Source organism: Fukomys damarensis, unplaced genomic scaffold (assembly GCF_012274545.1).
Source record: "Fukomys damarensis isolate Sample0158 unplaced genomic scaffold, DMR_v1.0_HiC HiC_scaffold_39, whole genome shotgun sequence".
NCBI classification, from domain to species: domain Eukaryota; kingdom Metazoa; phylum Chordata; class Mammalia; order Rodentia; family Bathyergidae; genus Fukomys; species Fukomys damarensis.
Window position 1 is genome coordinate 126,776,845 of NW_022900951.1, and position 7,620 is coordinate 126,784,464.

At 50.0% G+C, this 7,620-nt stretch overlaps 1 long non-coding RNA gene across 1 annotated transcript; it reads right to left on the reverse strand.

Moving 5' to 3' along the window:
- Positions 1 to 2,108: 2,108 nt before the first annotated feature.
- LOC117284785 lies at positions 2,109 to 6,125 on the reverse strand. The gene is made up of 3 exons (XR_004515876.1): positions 5,709 to 6,125; positions 5,001 to 5,099; positions 2,109 to 2,921 (listed from the first exon to the last, which is right to left on the reverse strand). It is a non-coding gene; the product is annotated as an uncharacterized LOC117284785 (long non-coding RNA).
- Positions 6,126 to 7,620: the final 1,495 nt, after the last annotated feature.

Consider the following 7,620-nt stretch of genomic DNA (forward strand, 5'->3'; position numbering starts at 1 on the left):
GCCCTAAATCCAATCTCAAGTGTCCTTATCAGAAGAAGGTAGAGGGAAATCACACACGTGCTGTGCATGAGCATGGACACACACTCACGCACACAGGAGAAGGTGAAATGAAGGGACACAGAGAGATTTGAAAAGACTGGCCTTGATGATTGCAATGATGCAGCCTCAAGTTACAAAATGCTGGAAGCCACCCGAAGCAGAAAGCTGTAAGAATGAATTTCCCCCTAAAGCCTCCAGAGGGCAGGGTGTCTGCTGATATCTTGACTTAAACCAGTGATACTGATTTTGGCCTTCTGGTCTCCAGAACTGTGTTAGAATAACTTTGTTATAGTAGTCTTGGGAAGCTAACACTGGATTGATTCTTCCACATTGGCCACAGCTTGCCATACATACCTAGTATGCCACTGCTAAATATTAGGTGATCAGAGAGGAGGCAGCAGCCTTGGAGAGGCAACTATCAACATCCTTCCATCCACAGGCTCTGGGAGGAGGGGACCGAGGGATTATACAGAGAGATTTAGACCTTGGGAATATTTCCATGACTTGACTGAGGAATGGAAAGAGAACATAAAGAAGAAGCTGAGGGCTAGGGTCAGTGTTCACTCCCCTTGTAAGTGGTTTGTGAGCTACATAAGAGAGGGACAACTGTGGATAGAACTTATGGTGCCCTTGACATTTTAGGGAGCACTCTAATGAAAGGCCCAGTAACAAGGAATCCAGAGAAGGTGTGATGTCTGCTCAAGGCAGTATGTTGGAAAACAGAAGCAGAGACTGGCTAAAGACCAAGATGCTCTAGAGGACCTTGCAAGCTGCATGAGGCTAAATGTATAGTTTTGGGAAAGGTAACATGGTATACAGAGAATTGCTGATGCCCTGATTTAAGATAAGGTTATATACTGATAAACTCATTGTAAGTTGAAATAATCCTAAGGAAAAAATGCATGCACTACATTTCACCTCGCTTAACAACACCGTGCACTGTAGAGTAACGGTTATTCACACCCCCAATCCTCTCACCCTTCCACCTTGAGATCCCATGGCTGCCTGGGATTTGTGGCTCATTGCTTCTTTCCAGCTTCAGGAGGGAAGATCAGATCACATATTGCCACTCAGGAAAAGATCCAAGTCCAAGGGGCTACCCAAGTTCCAGACCCTGTTCAATCTCTCTTAGAAGCTATCTTTCTTCCAATAAATTCTTTCTACTCTTAAAAAAAAAAAAAAACAAGATCCACATCCAAACTTTGAAATATGGTTTCGACTAAATGTATATAGTTATTGAACCATGGTAAAGTTGAAAGATGGTAAATTGAACCATTCTTAACTTGGGGACCATCTGTATTCACTACTATTCATACTTTGTTTAATGCCTTATCAATTTTATGCATTTGAAAACACAATAATAAAAATGCTAGTAATAAAAAATGACAAATGGCCATACTTTCTCTGAATGAATATTCCCTTCTGTATTATGGATTTAACACAGTAATTTTCTCCAAGCCTTTAAATGGCCATAACATAAGCTAAACTTTTCCAAACATTTAGTGGAAATTACCTGGCTAGCATATGAGACACTTTAGTGTTTAATACACCTGAAAAGCAGGCCATGATGATGACTCTGAGGTGCAGTGGTGACCTCAAAGCTGGCAGAAGGGGAGATGATTTACCTGCCAGCCTCGTGGTCTGGCTGGGGCTACACTCCAGAGCAAGTGTCTGCATGAGGACCTCCCATAAGCAGGGAGCAGCCCCAAAGACAGGTGGGGCTCTGGAAAGCTCAGAGGTTGTTATCTCCCCAAAGCCTCATGCACTCATAGGTGGGGCTTTCAGGAGGTGGCTGGATCATGGGTGTGTGGTACTGGATTAAGGGTGTGGTGCTAAATTAGTCTACTGATTGGTTTATCATGGTTCTGGGTGTGGAGAATGGAAGGCCCACCCTGGGTGTGGGTGGCACCACCCAAAGGGTGGGTAACCTAGATAGAATATGAAAAGAAGGAAAGCAGGCTCATTGTTCTATGCTGCCTTCTGCCTGCTCTGCCATGAACTGTTCCTCCTTTGTGATGCCCCTGTGCCATGCTGCCCTGACTTGGAGCCAGCTGGCTGTGGACTGAAGCATCTACAAACTGTGAGCTTTCCTCTTTTAAATTGTGGGTGTTGAAGTAAGACAGAGTTGTTGGGATGCAGCCTTTCGTAGGCCCTAACAAGCCTGGGCATCTAGGGAATGTGTTCTCCCCACAGGATACTGAGAAACAGAAGGAGCTTCTCTTCAAGTCATGTTAGGAGTATGTGTACATGGTGTGCTTCTCATCCAACCATGGGCAGATTACAGCCAGTCCAAATGTCCTAACAAGAATGAAAGTGAATTCAGCTGCTTTCCAAAGCTGTGCAATAACATTTTGCCCACTGGAGATCACAGAAGAAGGAAGACAAGGTGGGCAGAGCAGTGCATCTGGGGATGTGCACTCTCTCTTGCCACCCGTGACTCTCCTCTGCACATCCCTGAATGGGAAGAAGTTGTCTTCATTTTGCTTCTGTTTTCTCCTTTGAGAAATCAAGAGATTGTATGAAGTTATAGCCCAACTCATTCAATGTATTTCTGCCTCTGCTCCACTTGGTTGGTAGAAACCACTCTTGACATTAGAAGTGAAAGACAAAAAAGGGTAGAGCAGAGTAACTAAGATATTGAATGAAGCACCCGGACAGAAAATTAAACTGCCATGTACATTCAGCACCCTTTTTAACCTGACAGCTGAAAACTGAGAAGCTGAAGGCCTTCTCCAGGGTCTTAAGTCATTTTGTGCTGTCAGAACAAAATACCAAACACTAGCTAATTCTTAAAGGACAGAGACTTCTTTTATTTTGGAGCCTAGAAGGTTCAAGGACATGGTGCCAGCTTCTAGTGAGGGCATTCTGGCTGGATCATCCCACTGTGGACAAGCGAAAAAGCAAGTGAGCAAATGTAAAGACAAGCATGAGGTGTGGACTCACTTTTTTCTCGTCCGTCTGCCACATTTTCCTTATTAGTGCATATTAGTTATACAGATGAACAGTCTTTAATTTGATAAATTTGCACATGCAGGTAACATGGAGTAATCATTTCCCCATCACCCTCATCTCTCCAACTTCCCCTCTAATGTCACATGCTTTTAGAAGGGTATCACAGATGAGTAATAGGGGACACAATGTGATTAATGCATCTTATACATTGGACTCACTTTTCATAGTTTACTAAAATGTGTGTAGTGCACAGAGAGGAAGGGGATCAAGAGGTTTACCCAATGCTGTGATAATGAACATTAATTAGTGATGAGTCTAATCATAACCTGGGGAATACTAGAGGCTGACTTGAAAAGTAAATAATGGAAAATTTTAAAACTTAAAAGCTAATTTTAAGGCCAAAATATGAAATAAGAGAAGGGCCACTGACAGTTGACTAGAGTTCTTAAAGTTAGCATTGAGGAATGCTCACATGAAATGCAAAAGTATAAAGTTGCAATGACAAAGAAAAGAACACGAATAGGATTTCTGAAAGAATAAAACAGAAGATGAGGTGGAAGAAAGACTTCTTCCTTTTCAGAGGTGGCTTGCTTGTCTTGAGATGTCTGCCTGTCCTGACAGTTTGTCCTTATGAACCGATCAGCTGTCCTTAGGCCAAACCTTGCACCACCACTATTTTCGAGATCAAGCTTTCAAAATGTAAAACTGGGGAACATATCTATGCCCTATGTCCATCGACACAGGACTGGAAGAAGCAATGTGCAATGTCCACAAAAGGAAATACTACTCAGCTGTAAAGAAGGATGCGCCTCAGCCACTGTTGGGAAAATGTATGCACCTTGGGAAAGCAATGCTCAGTAAGTTAATGAGACTCACAAGCTTCAACGCCTTCTGGTTGCCACACAAGAAAGAACCAAAGTGTAAATAATCAGAGAGCAAAATAAAGGCAAGACCAGTGATTCACGCGTAGGAAAATGTATACGAATGGAGATCAGAAGACGAAGTGGAGTAAACCAGGCACAGAAGCCTAAACAGTGCAGGGTCTCTCATAGGAGAAACGGAACATAAATTAAGGAGCAAGATCAAAGACAATCAAAGGGAAACAAGGAGGTCGGAGTTTTGCAAAGGGAAGAGGACGAGGAGGTGGAGAGGGACGGCGGGAGGAAGCACAGGGAGGAAGAGGATGAAAAGGGCACTAAGGTGTGTTATGGACCTGAACCAACTCCACAGCACGGAGGCGTCCTTAGGGGCTGCACAGTCGTGCCGATAAACCATGGGCCCAACAAAACCCTGTTCTGCTATTTTGCGAAACGAAAAGTGCCACCTAGTTGGTGGCTGCTTACATGAGTATCTGGGTGGAAATTCACCAAGCTGTGCTGTGCACTTTTGTGGGGATTGTTACACTTCAGTAAAAACGAAGGCGAGCCGGAAATGTGCCTTCGGGCACCATATAGACGGATGCCCCAGAGCCGAATGCAACGCTTTCCCTTTGATACACACGGAAGCCATCCGCGAAGCAGGCTGCCCCCAAACGGGCTCCTGCCGCTGGCCAACTTCCACTTCGCTCCTTCACGGTGCCCTCTGGGCAGCAGACGAGGGGCTGGCAGAGGGGGTGGCGTCAGAGAACAGAGATGAATTGCGTTCTGCCGATCTGAAGGACAACCGACTGCAGAGGCACATGGAGGTGCTGAGCACACGACTCAGCGAATGGGCCGCCTTCCACGCTTTCAGACTCTACCCTGAGCCTGGGGACTGTGCTCCACTGTGTCAGTGGCACCGGGCCCGCTCGGGATGCGCTCAGGAAGGACCTGAGCCCGTGTTCGCGGCATGACAGGCACCGGGCCCGGGAATGAGCCCGGGGATGCGTGGTGACGGCTGGGAAGGGAGGACCCGCACTAGATCGGGAGCCTCAGGCCACCCAACGGGGAAGCCACTGTGCTCCTGGGTGTGGAGCAGGGGAGACGTCTGTAGACGGGACGGAGATGGGCAGAGGGGGCCGCAGCACACACCCGACGTCATGACAGGTTTGCGTGTCCACTGTGCGGTGAGACCATCGGATGTTGGGCGTGTCTGGTTACACAGTGAGTACTCTTCCGAGGAGCATTCGCCTGCTGAATGGAAGCTCGGTTACAAAACCATTCCCCTTACCTACGTAGCTCACATCTGCGCTCCCTTCATCTTTCCAGTGGAAGCCACTGCCTTGGCTTCCCACAGCTTCCTTGTCCAGCTGGGCACCTGCGTGCGATCAAGGCCCCGTGGTTTACTGTGCCTCCTGCTACTGCTCCTATAGCTCCTTCCAGCCCCTGGCAGTGAAGCTCCATCCGGTTCCCTGATCAACCCAAGAGGGACAAAGCACCCCACAGTCGCCCATGGTAAATATCGCACAGGAGATGCCAAGCATTTCCACCGCAGCGCAGGGTGCAGCCGCACAGCGAAGTAAACATCGAGTGGCATCTGTGCGAGAGAGACCCATAGGCATTTGGCCGTCTGCTCCACGCCAGACTCAGGTAACCTATCTCCGCACGCATGGTGCTTGCTCTCCCTCGGGACTCGGCAGGGGCCGTCTGTGGCATCTCTGCAGCTTGTGGCAGGCGAAGACTTGCCAGGCCAGGCTGGCGTTCTTACCGCTCTGGGGCCTCGCCATGACAGGAGTGGATGGCGCTCCCCGGTCCGAGCCCCGTGGGGTAAACTGATCCGTAAAGAGACAGGCCACTTACCGCACAGGGGTGCCAGCTTGCTTTCCAAGGAGGAGGGTGACGCCATCAGCTGTGCCATCTGTGCCGGTGGTGATATTTCTACACGCTGAGAGCCTCCACCTCTAAGTACCCTGGCCGTGCAGCACCTGCTACCACTCTAGGAAGCCGAAGGCAGGTAGCACTTAATAGACAGAGGCCTTCTCCTCCAGTCTGAGACCCAGTGTGCTGGGAGATTCTGCTGCTTGGCCGAGGCACAGGTGAAGCGCACACATCTCCGGGCACTTCGCGCCTGTGTCCCCCCCTACGCACAGGGCTCCACGCCTCTTGGCTCTCTCCACCCAGGGTCCTGTCAAAGGAAACGCTCTTCCCAGGTCCTGTGCCTGCGGTGGCAGCCTGCCCTCCAAGTCCTAGTTCAACTGCTGCCTCTTCCTCTGCCTCTAACCCTCTTCCTCCTTCATAAAGAAACACCCACTACATCTCTCACCCCTGTGACCCCCGGGAATCATTTCCTGGGCCAATTTTTCCCATATACACCTTTGCAAGAGAATGGTTCACTGCCCAGTAGAGGCTGGGGACGACTTGCCAGGGAAGAGAGGAGGAAGTGTGTGCCCTGTGCCCGGCCACAGCAGCCCTTCCTGGGACCCAGTCGTGTAGGGCCGTGGTTTCTGCAGTACCACACGCTCCCTCCCTGCTGTGCTGGGTCACGGACACCTCCTGGGATCCACTCTCCTCACAGCCACCACTGTGTGCTGACTGTCTGTCGGCACATAGCTTGGAGGGGCCCGGGCCACAGCCCCGCAGTGCCCAGCCCGGTGCTAACTTGCCTGGGGAACAGACAAGCACGACTTCCGGGCTGTGTGGAAGCCACAGAAGGCGCTCCTGAGAGACAGCATCTGCTGAGGGCGATATATAACGCAGCCCTCCTGGCCTGGGGAAGGACCTGGACTTGTGCCCCTTGGAGGTGCTAAACTCGGTCCCTATCTGGTGTCCTAAGCTTACTACAGTCGCTGTCCGGGGACAGCACACTACCCGCTCCCCTGAGCTCCTTTCCGATGAATCAGAGCAGGCCCACTGTGGAGTTCATCAGAGCTCATACACGAGACAGTTTCCTCCCGGTCCCCACGGCACCCTGAATGTGGTTTCCTTGATTCCCCGTCCTTCTCCCCAGGTATTCGGGAGGCTGAAGAGCTCCGCATAGGGGAGAACCAAGTGTGCCACCTTTTACGTTGCTCCCCAGGCACCTAGCTTGGGGAACTCCCCTCCCGGAATTCTCCTTCCAGAGAGGATTGGACTGATGCTCCAGTCCGTCCCTTCCTGCCCTCCTTCCAGCCTTCTGTCCTTCCTCGCTCCGTCCTTCCTTCCTTTCTGCTACTCTCCCTTGCGTCCTTACTGGCCTCCTACCTTCCTTCCTCCCTTCTTTCCTCCCACTATCCCTCCCTTTCTTCCTCCCTTCCTTCCTCCCTTCTTTCCTCCCACTATCCCTCCTTTCCGTCCTTCCTTCCTGGCCTCCTTCCCTCCTTCTCAGACTGGAATGGGCAGAGTGGATCTGATGAGGAAGAGATCAGCTCTGGGCCTTTAAGTCTGCCTTAGGACTTCCTGCTTCCTGTAGAATGCAAACATCAGTGACATTCCGGTTTCTGTGGCAACCAAAACAAGCCACTTTCCTTCACAGTGCCAGAAGGATTTGTCAAAGGTACTGACAGACTAAAGAGATCCAGAAACTTAGAAACATCAGCACAAGTGCCTAAATCAGTGTGTGAGTGTCTGTGTGTAAGGGTGTGTGTGTAAGGGTGTGTGTAAGGGGGTGTGTGTGGTCTTTATCAGGCATTAAGGGCTCCTGTCCCTCCTGGGTGTGAGGGAGGCTGGTTCTGGATGAACCCGGAGATTGTGTGAGGCACTGTGTGACCAAGCCCCGTCCCCTCCTAGAGCGACA